General features: G+C 44.1%; 1 long non-coding RNA gene across 1 annotated transcript; it reads left to right on the top strand.

Annotated features, from left to right (window-relative positions):
• The first annotated feature begins 2,085 nt into the window (after positions 1-2,085).
• On the top strand, positions 2,086-4,588 carry LOC139826961 (uncharacterized). The gene is made up of 3 exons (XR_011737129.1): positions 2,086-2,291; positions 2,573-2,720; positions 4,087-4,588. It is a non-coding gene; the product is annotated as an uncharacterized lncRNA (long non-coding RNA).
• The last annotated feature ends 6,985 nt before the right edge of the window (positions 4,589-11,573 follow it).

Raw genomic sequence — 11,573 nt, 5'->3', positions numbered from 1 at the left:
GAATACATAACATGTTCATTATAAGTTTACTTTGCAAAAGAACATTGTTAATCAAACTGAATTCAGTGTGCGTGTTCCATAACCATGCCTGTCTGTCTTCTGTTTTAGCTGGCAACAGTCAATCCCTGGAAGTGTCCCTGAAGGCAAGGCAGGTACTAGCAAAGTTTGTTCAGTGTCACTGAGGAGCAGCAGTGACAGAAGAGGTGCCCATGTCGTCCCTGTTCCTCTGCCTTGTACCATCCCAAAGTTAAATACGTCAGCGAGTAACTGCCCGTGTGATCTTACGGTAGATGATGCTCTTGTGTTGCAGTGGCTACTCATAAGTGCTTTGAAGAAAGGGTCCTGTGACATTTCTACCTCTACTAAAAGATACTGAAAAGCACTGATTTACATTTGAAAATTGAGATCTCTGTCAAAGCCGTGGCTGCAGACCGTTCGGCACATCTGCCGATGGTTTCAGGTGTCTCACGGCCTTTCCCTGAGAGGTGACCACTGAGTCTCTGGTCATCTGTGATGGTCAGTAGAGCTGGGACTACAGTCAGAGCTGGGACTATGCACGCAACTGCTGGAGTCTGAAAATTCAGCTGCTGCCGCCTCTTCAACCAACAAACGTCTGAGGAGCTGGGGAAAGGACCATCTTTCCTTGCTTCTGGAAGAACCTCTAGAAGGTCTACTCAGCAAGACACCACTCTGGCATGGCCCACCACCCTCAGTGGGGTTTTCTAGCAGGTAGATTCGGGAAACCAAGAGATTTCAGCATCTACTGTCAACAGGACATGGTGTTTGAGGGGACGAACTTATCACCAGCTCGTTGATTTTGTCCTCTTAGTTCCAGAGCAGAACTTGAAGCGTCATGGCTGATTCCTAGTGAAGCAGCAGGACGCTTCTGTACAATTGGCACTTACTAACTTGGTGATGGAAAGATGTTTATGAGCTGTTGAGAAGGAGGGGTCGTGGGTTTGAATCATGAGAGAAGCAGGAGAGGGTTGGGGAGATACATGATGGAGCTTGGTAGTGTGATGCTCTAAGCCTGTGTACTATATAAGCCCAGAGCTAAGACCAGATGTAGTCCTGGTATTCCCAATCTTCAGGCTGAGCAGACACAGGCTGGAGGACTTAGTGCTGCCGACAGAAGAGGTCCCTCTCGTGGAGCATGGAGAAGTGGCTGCAAGGAGGCTGATGATGGTTGGACTCACGTCCATTCCTGCGGGTCCACTGTTGTGCAGGCAGCCAACTGAAGGCACGCTTCGCCTCCTTCCTAAGCTGGGGGACTTAAGTTGAAAGTGAATCATCCGTTTCATTAAATCAGAGGCCACTTCAAGGACTGCGGCCCAATTACGCCACGTGTTGTACGTATCCCATAAAGAGTATTTGTGGAGAAATGGGATCCATATGGGCCGATCCTTACTGGTGAGCGCGTCCCGCTGAAGAACAGCCTTGGGTATCAGACTTAGCACGATTCAGGCCTTGACTCTTAATTTATAGTGTTGAACAACTCTCAAGAGAGGGAGTGATCCGTAGGAGGTTCAGTATAAAGTGGATGGTGCTGTGATGTGCATTTTTTCCTCCCAAGGAGTGAGGCTTGCTGCCCTCGCCTTGGTGTGAGGCTCGGTGCTCCAGGAATAAGCAGGAATATCACAGTCTGGCCTGAATTCTTCCCTGGAGGAAAGAAACAGATGATATCATTGTTGGAGTTGTTTGGACATCATAAAGGTACTTACTGAAATGAGAAAAATATGACTTTCATTCCTTTTTTTAATAATAAAAAAGTAAGGGGAAGGTATGAGTGCCAGGAACCTCACTGAGAAAAGAATCTTTGTGCCCTGGAGGACTTCTCTTTCCCTAATTAATAAGCACATCTAAGTCAATTTTTGGTTCATTTTGTGTGTACACATTTAAAGTATGCAAAGCCACATGAAGTTACTTGTTTGCCTTGCAGACGTCAACTTTGAGCAGAGCTTTGATTAAGCAGCAGCACATCCAGAGCAAAAGGCACACGGCTTATTCCTGGGAGACTTTGTCCACACCATACACAGCTCCTCCCGAGCCCTGTGCCCTACGATCCAAGCACACAACTGTTAAATTACCAAAATACACATGCTAATTATTAGATAGTTTCCACTCCCGCTCTCTGAAAAGATTAAGGGGAAGTATGCAACTGAGCATTGACTTTATTTTCAGTTTCGCTGGACATAACTACACCTTCCAAATCGATGTCGTGCATAAGGCTGGGAATGCTGTTCAGTGTCTGCAGAGACGGCAGAAAGCTTGAAGGAATTACCGCTTGGCAGGTGGGCAGAGATCTCTCCGTTTAGCCGTTCTTATAAACTTTAATCCCGTAAGTGTATCACCATTGCAGAAAGTGTGTTTATTGAGAAACCTGGGGCCTCGGTGTGGGTTTTGGCATACATAGAGGCACCCCTCTGCGTTATTATAAAAGCTGGATTTGGAAAGTACTTGTAATACATACAATTTGACATCGGGTATTCTTGTATTTTCCAGACTATTTCCCGTTTTAACAACGGGGATAGCGGAACATTCTTGACGCTAATCTTGACTTTGCACCTTTCAGGCAGGACGATATGGCCGGAGCCTGGATGGGGTTGCCCGTGTCAGAGTGCACCATTGCTCCTGGGAAACTCTTCAAAGGGAAAAAAAGATGCTGAAAATGCTGATGCAGTTATTTCCTGCATTATTTGCTTCGCCAAGGTATGCATAAGGTACTGCACACCTTGCTGCTACATGGTCCTTCAGGTCTCACCACTCTTCTCCCAGCACTAATATGGAAAGACCTGCAAGGAAGACAGGTCTTCCCAGGACAAAGTGCTGTTTTTCCGCTCTGTGTGTTCTGTAGGTTTGCGCCTGCTGGGCTCTAAGGTCACGCTTTTCAAAAGTCAGTGTTCTTGCATGCCCGTATTTTATATTTCTCGACTGGAAATGCATTGAAAGGCTGTGGTTTTTAGAAAGTGTTTAGCGTTACCCCTCTCGGTGGGAAGGAGCTTTAAAGTGGTGTCAAGCTGGGCACACGCAGTTAAAGGCACAAAAACCCACAAGATTTTGAAAATCTCTGCTTAGGAACAAAATTTGGCACCTGAGAAGAGCACTGGGACTGTATTGTTTAGTTACCTTGGTATTATATTGCATGACCCAGGTGGCTTTCAGTGTACTTGTAACAATAAAATCTAAACAATTTTAAAATTTGCTTTTCTTGGTAAATCCCCTCATTTTAATTGTGGTTTGGAGAACAGAAAAACCCCACTGTGTTCAATTTCTTCTGTTAGACATTACACGTGCTATATTTTTGTCTACCTTACTCTATTTACTTCCCCCTTCCCAAATTCACCCCAACAGTCCTTCACTCTTTTTCTGTCTACAAAGTTGCATTCTCTTCTCAATTCCAGTTCCATGTTAGTCATCACACCCAAGCTTTGAGGCTATTTCCTCCTCTGACCAGGACATATTTGCAAGATGTATCAGCGTAGGTTTACTATTTAGACAAACAAACCCACCATTTTTCTCACCTAGCCTCCTGTTTCTCATCCTAAAATGTTGCTTTTATGGATCACAAGTGTAGAAAAGCAACGAGTTCCTCTTCACTTTTCTTCAAATACCAGTATTCTTTAAATATTAATGAAGATTTATGCTTTTCCTCTGTAACCTTGGCTATGCAGGGGGCTCAGCCAAGAGAACTGCCCTTACTGTCCTCAGGGAAGAACTGACCTTAAACCAGCTCAAACTGATGAAAAACGTTTCTAGACTTTAGGCTGGAGTGTCCCCGGAGTGTCCCCTAAATGTCCCCTCATATGTAAGTGCAGGAAGCAGCCCTTACCATTAAGAGTATTGTGTATTAATCAGTAATCTATGATGCTAAATAGCATAACCCCCAATGGATGATTTAGCTGCTGACTTTAGCAAGCGATACAGTCAGGATCCACTTGGAACAGCTACTTATTCGACTTATTCTTTTTTTGGGTTGACCATCTTGTTGTTGGCACAGTCATTACCTGTTCTTTAAATTAAATACATAGCAAGCCATCACAGATGATTAAAACAATTGTAGTGTTTCTACCATTTCTTTTTTGACAGATTGAGGATGTTCTGAGATGTGATGGTCACACAGGGAGTCCACTGCTGAGCATGTTTAGCAGAAGATGTTGTACCGATGAGGATTCGGGTTGGAAACCTTACTGTATGGATCCATACTTTGCTGTCGGATCAGGTCATATAGATCCATGTGCTTTACTCTTTGCACTTCTTTATCCTCTCTGCACAGACTCTGCTTTTAAGATGTTGATTTGTATCGTCATATCCCACTCCCTGCTACTCTGCATGAATGGTAAATCTTGATCGTGGTCTGCTCTGATGTCTGATGTCAGGTCTGCGGTCTACGCAGCCACTGCTCTGCCCATGCTCCATTATATTTGTAAGAGCTAAGAACACAGTCCCTCCTGACATCGCTATCAATTTGGATTCACACTTTGTCAGCAGAGGAAGAATATTGGAAACTACTTCCATGTGGTTTTGGTTACTGAGGCATCTTCTCCCATAACAGCTCTGTCACCTTTTGCAGTGATAGCATTTTGTCATAGAATCATAGAATACTTGGGGTTGGAAAAGACCTTCAAAGCTCATCCAGTGCCACCCCTGCCATGAGCAGGGACATCTTCACCAGCTCAGGTTGCTCAGAGCCCCGTCCAGCCTGGCCTGGGATGTCTCCAGGGATGGTTCATCCACCACCTCTCTGGCCAACCTGGGACAGGCTCTCACCACCCTCAGGGGCAACAATTTCTTCCTCATGTGTGGCCCGAATCTCCTTCCTTTATTTTAAAACCATCACCCCTTGTCCTGTCATAACAGGCCCTGCTAAAACATCTGCCATTTATGAACATTTCCACTTCACGTGTTCCTTTTCACACTGACACTCACACCCTGAGAGCGAGCATCTGCACAGAAAAGAAGGTGGGAACGGGCTGGAGACAGCAGAGTTGAGTGTAGGAGAGGAGCGTAGGTGGGTAACATCCATTCGAAATATTAAATAACCACAACTGACTCAGAAACCTACCTCCCATGTTTATCTAATTACAAAAAATTAATATAGCAATTTCTTCATTTCCAGCAAATCAGTATTTCCTGAAGTATTGTGATACTTTCCCTGAGCTGAGCAGAGCTCCACTAGGATTTTCATTACAGACAATTTGGTAATATCTTATTACACATAAGAGTTGTGGTAAGTCAGCTGAAAATGTGTCTTGCATTCCTGGGTTGTCCCAGAGCTGCTGTGCAGTAGATGTTTCAGTGTGCTAAAGGTATAAAGAGTTACGTATGCAGCTTTTAGAGATATTTGAATATATCGTAGACTTTACAGAGTAACCACTTCTACTGGGCTGGGAAAGAATTTGAGAGGAGAGCTATAAAATAATTGGTATTTTTGATTCAACAGTAATCCTGATTAATAATTTTGGAAGATCTCTTTTAAAAAAGCAGTCATAATCTGGTGTGAAACAGAATTTTATAAATTTTTAATCCTCTCAAGATTAAAATGAAGATAAATTAAGACAAACTTGTGTGGTTAGATATCATCAAAATAAAATACTTCATCTTAAAAACACAGTTTCATTCATCCTGAATGAACCGTGCAGGAAAACAAAGCAATTCACAGATAATTTTCCCAGTTTACAGAAAGTTTCAGTTCAAAAACTTGGGTGAATACTGCATAAAATCATATGTCTGTACCACCACAATCCAACCCATTTTCATAATAAAGACAAATTAAATCTTCCTTTTGTGTTATTTTTCAGTTTGTTAGATTGCTCATCTAATTAAAGTGAGTGCACAGCTAAGCAGTGAGCAAATATTTCTTCTAGGGTTGGGGTTTTTTGCTTACTTTTGTGGATATGTAACGAGTGTTACTACAGCAAGGTGGGGGCAAGAACAATTTTGTTATTTGAACAACCTGAAATTCCTTTTCCATGTGGAATAAAAATATGTGTTGTATTACAGAGAGTCACCTTAGACCTGACATTCTCGTGTTTCCTTCCTGCATTAAAAAAAGCAAAGAACAAGAAGTGAGACCACGTACTAGGAAGAAAGACGGCAGTAATAACTTCTCACTAGGAATGCAATGGGCAAACTAGTTTTGCTTTCCAGGCAAGTGAGATATGAGGTAAATACAGTCCTTGAAATCAGTGTCTTTCAGAGCTGACTTTCCAGATGCTGCAGTTAAATCTTGAAAAGTTGTTCCAGAAAGTTTTCCCAAATTTATGATTCAGTAGAAGCTCAGCAGAACTGAGTGGGAAATTGTGGCTTTTTCTGTGCTCTCAGCACTTCACTGTACTTGTGTCTAAAAGGTGACAATGATGTCCGAATGTTCATTTTGTGATATTATTTCATTGCTGCTACTTCATACACGATTCATCTCAAGTATTTGGCTAAGTGTTCCTGAGCATGCAAACTCACATTGCGATGTAGGGAATTATTAAAATAAAACATTAAAATACAACGTTTTAATGCTCAAGAGCATTTTCCCTACAGGTGTTTGACAAGAACACCTGTTTAGCAGCAGCTTCTGAAGTACACCAGACACAGCCCATGTGGTACTTAGAGGTCGAAGAAAGCAGTGATGTGTTCGACAGCTGTGGCTTGCTTTTGGTTTTATTTTCTTTTAGGAATAAACTGTGCCCGTATCCCATTGCAGATGAAAAATTACTGGTGATTCCCTTAGTTCTCTAAGTGTCATCACACAGGATTGGGGTATGAAATGGGAATGGAGGTGGGGATGGCTGGTGTGACCTCAGCTGCTTCGTAGAGAGCTCTGGTAACTCGTCCCTGCTCATGGCAGGGGTTGAAATAGATGAGCTTGGAAGGTCCCTTCCAACCCAAAATACTCTATGATTCTACGAACTTGCAGAGCTTGGCTTCCTCTCCCTGAACAATCAAAGATGGGACATGATCTACCCATCCTTCCTCACGTCCTCCACCCATGCCCAGCATGGTGGTGAAGATGCAGGAGAGTTTTACCCACTGGGTACCAGATTCCTTGCACTGTTGAAGAGACGTCTCTCATCCTCCTTGACTCTGTGTTCCTTCTAGGATGTCCCCCAGGTCTCTCAAATGAATGAAACCTCTATCTCCAGCCACCTCATGAACATATGCAACGTATAGAGCTACAAAGCTGGTGAGGGGTCTGGAGCACAAGTGTGATGGGAGCGGCTGAGGGACCTGGGGGGTTCAGCTGGAGAACAGGAGCTGAGGGGAGACCTTCTGATCTCTGAACTGCCTGAAAGGAGCTTGGAGCCAGTGGGGGTCAGGCTCTGCTTCCCAGGAACAAGCGCCAGGAGCAGAGGAAACGGCCTCAAGTTGCACCAGGGGAGGTTGAGGTTGGATCTTGGAAACAATTTCTTCCCCAAAGGGCTGTGGGGCATTGGAACAGGCTGCCCAGGGTAATGGTGGAGTCACCATCCCTGGAGGAGTTGAACAGATGTATAGATGGGGCTCTCGGGAACATAGGTTAGCCACAGTGTTTGGTTAATGGTTGGACTCAATGATCTAAAGGGTCTTTTCCAACCAAAATGATTCTATGATTTTTATATGGCAGAGACTGGCATGTTCAGGCCTGTGCAAAGCATGAGTACCAGCTGCTAAGCTGCCTCTGAAGGACATGTCTTCTGGAAGTGGTTTCGCTCAGCCAAGCAGGACAACATGGAAGGACCAAAGGACTGGGTGTCACATAGAGTTTGTGCTATTCCTTCTGTTTTTTTCCCCATCACCTTCTCACCAGCAGTTAGATATTTAAGTGCAGTATTTTGTTGCAGTAGGAATGATCACAGGAAACTTCAGCAAAGCCTTTCTCTACTGTCTTTTTTTTTGTCTCCTAAACCACCAGAATACCAATTTATGTGTGAGTTTTTCCATAATGCACTCCAGCAGAGTTGCTTTGATCCTGCCCAGTGGAAGGATGGCCCACAGACCTTAAAATCTGTTTGCTTAGGTGTGTATTATTTTTGCACAAACCCCTTTATTTCTGTCTCTTTTTTTTTTTTTTTAAAGGAGAAACATTAGCCAAGTGAATTTCCACAACAGGTTTTATTTGGCTTCAAGTTCAATTTTATTGTGGTGCTGATGATGATCTTTTTCATTTTCCTTCTACAGGGTGGTTGTGACAGGCTGGAGCACCTAATTTGTGCAAGCAGACAGCTCAGAAAGTAAGGAAAATGCACCAGCTGGAGAAATCCAGCTCCGAGGGCTGGAATGGTTTCCTTGTGCAGATTTCTTCAAATCACAGCTGAGAAGGGGCACGGCTCGCTGAGAAAATGTGTGCCCTGTAAAATAAAAGGATTAGGAAGCCACTTTATAGCTTGTGAGATTTATGGTTTCAGAACAAAAGGCTGTAGTTCTCTTGGCCTGCAGCTCTAAAGGAGGCCAAAACAAACTGCTTTAAAGCTTTGGTTCAAAAGGGAGGCTCAGACCTCCCCCTTATGTGGGTCTTTGTAAATGATGGGAATACTGGAAAGAGTCTTGTGTGTCCTGCAGCACCTCTAAGCTACCACTTTGTGTTGCTTGAATGCGGTAATATTGAAAATTAAATTTGTTCCAAATGTCCCAACACAGTGGAAATGTCAACCTGGAAACCCAGTGATGGAGCTGAGATTTTAAAAATATATGTATTATGGGAAAGATTGCAGAGGAAATGTGTGATGTGACCTTTTTTCTGTTTGTCGGAGAAATACAAGCACAAGACACGGCATCACCTCGCTCTGTTGGGGAGAAGAATCAAAGTTTTTTGGGGATTAGCAGAGCCAAAAAGGCTTCATTTCGTATCAGTTTGGGTCTCCAAGGAGAGCTCACCTGTGTGGATTTTCTGATAAAGGATGAGTCCACATCAATATTTTCTTGTAGTGAAGGAAACTTAAAGGTCTCTTGTAGCTCTGCAGGACCTGTCCTGCTTCCCCGTATTTGTGTGGAATTAGCCAGTTGGTTGAAAGGTACCAGTGGAAGGCTTGATAAATACCCCACGGCTTTAAGAATTCTTTTTCTTTCAGAAACTTGGCTAAAAACATTGAGTCAAAGAATAGCATATGTAAGAGCATGCAGAACTGTCTGGCAACTTAGTATATTCTAGCAGACAAATAGGGTAATTTACTTTTTTCTATTGAAAAGCCAGGTATATTAGGATTCTTTTAGGTTTTACATGTGATACATATAGAAGGACTGGATAACTTACTAAAGATTAGATTAGTAAACTTGATTATTCCCAATAAGCAGCTCCAATTTAATTTATTCTGAAGGATTCGATCTTCCAGCCCAGTCGCATGAGGACTCGCTCTAGCGTGACCAGAGCAGTTCTGCGTAGGAGTGTTTGTCCCTGCTTGACTGCTTCAGATTCCTTCTTGACACTGGGAACCCAAAAGGACTCCCAGGCTTCTGACAACATTTATCAAGCCCAGCTGCCAAGGAAGGATGCTGATTGTAGGCAGCCCATAGTATGTCATGGAGAAAACATTTCCTTCTTCTGTGCTTTCCAAGTCGCTGAGGTCCTTCTGTGCAAACAGAGACAACGTTAAATTCCTGCTTGGCAGCCTCCAGCATGGCCCTGTGGGGTTGTCTGCCTACCACAGAGAGCCACCTGCATTTAAATGTATTCACCTTCTTTGCGTTAATCTAAATGCGCCCAGGAGCAGTGGGGATGTGCAAGGAAAGCCAAGGAGAGCATCTGTCACGGGCAAACGCGTCCAGATTTTCTAATGAGGCTGGTGATCGTGGATGCCTCAGGTTTAAGCTGGTTAATTTGCCCAGAAGACTTTCCAGCACTGTGCTTATGACCAGCGCCTTTGAAATCAGTTGCTGTTCAAATGTCTTCTTTCACATAATTTCAGATTTCTTGAATACTTTGGCCATTTTGAGAAATTATGGCAACTGAGAGGCCACCAAAGGGACTTAAAGATTGTAATGGTTGTATTTACTGGATTAAAAATTAGAATAACATTCAAGCTTACCTTTCCGTAAGTGATTGTATGCACTGGTGCTCATATCTAAATACTTAGACAAATGTCCTGATTTTTGGATGCTCAGAGATTGTCTTGAATCTCCCATGTGGATAGCCTGGATTTTTGAACTGACTTTTCGTGTTATTTAAAAGGTGAGAAGCAATAATTTGGGAAGTGGAATTGATGCCAAGGAGCCTTGTAAAACCTGTGAGTCTCCCACTCTCTGGCCAAGCGTTTCCCTCCACCTCGTGGGTTTACACTGCGAGAGAAAGTCCAATAATGATGAGAGAAGAGAAAGAAGAGGTTTCTGGGAATGGCAGCCAAGTCTGTCCTGAGGAAGTATTTAGAGCTCGGTCTGTTGTGAATTTGAGCTCTTCAGGCTTGCACTGAAATGAAGTATCAAGTGACAAGAGCCACATTTACTGGTCTGTACATTCCAGCAATAATAGAGAGACAAAGAGATCTTCCCAGTTCTGTGAGCTAAATTGTTACTTTTAGCTGATATCTTCCCCGTTCCCAAAAGACAAAGACACACCAGACAACTTCTCCGTTGTCTGTTTGGTTTGTTTGTTTCTTCTGGGAGATGATGGACGTCCTTGGTTTGCAGCATCGCCAAAATCACCGTTCTCTCTAAAACTGCAGCTCAGTATCTTCCCGCAGACACTGGCCAGACCCAGCACTACAGCAAAAGCTGAAAAAATCTCTTTAGGATGTATTATGAGGTGAGATGCCTGAAGGAAAAACTTTCTCCTGGCCCCTTCCTAGTAGGTTGAGGTTCAGCCACACACTAAGCCACAGGTATTTACAGCCTCCCTTAAGCTTAATATTCCTGATCACAGCTCTGGATAGGGTTTTTTATCCTTATACAGCTAATCTTTCCTTTGAAGGGTACTGGAACCAACCAGGACCAAGGCATGGACCCATCTACTGTCCTGAAGTAGTCCAGGTTGTGTGGTTGTGCATGGTTTTGGCCATGCTCTCCAACAGTTTCGAGGGAGAGCACAGCCCTTAGGTTGCTCTCACCAGGCAGTCTGGTTGAGGCCACTGTGTTTTCACAGAATCACAGGGTGGTTGGGGTTGAAAGGGACCTCTGGAGATCATCCAGTCCAACCCACCTGCTAACGCAGGGTCACCAGAGCAGATCACACAGGAAGGTGTCCAGGTGGATTTGAATGTCTCCAGAGAAGGAGACTCCACAGCCTCTCTGGGCAGCCTGGGCCAGGCTCTGGCACCTCACAGGAAAGAAGTTTCTCCTCATATTCAGACGGAACTTCAGTCTGTGCCCATTGTCCCTCATCCTGTCGTTGGGCATCACTGAAAAGAGTCTGGTCCAACCTCTTGGTGGCACCTTCCCAGTCCTTTTCCCATATCTCCCTTGTGATGGGCAGCTGCTCTATCCCTGCAGCACCCCTTTCAACCCCATCTTACCTCCAGGCATGAATGGTGTGGATCCACCCGAAAATAAAGCGTGGTTCACCGAGGAGACATCAGTCCAGGAGTCCTACCTGGCAGCACTCTGCGTTAGAGCCATATTGCCTGTTTTCTGCCTGCTCTCTGTGGAAACCAGTGAGAAAACCTGTTTGCTCCCAT

This window comes from Patagioenas fasciata, chromosome 1 (genome assembly GCF_037038585.1).
Source record: "Patagioenas fasciata isolate bPatFas1 chromosome 1, bPatFas1.hap1, whole genome shotgun sequence".
Taxonomy (NCBI): Eukaryota; Metazoa; Chordata; class Aves; order Columbiformes; family Columbidae; genus Patagioenas; species Patagioenas fasciata.
The sequence above is the reverse complement of the archived record's forward strand: the minus strand, read 5'-3'. Positions and strand labels throughout refer to the sequence as shown.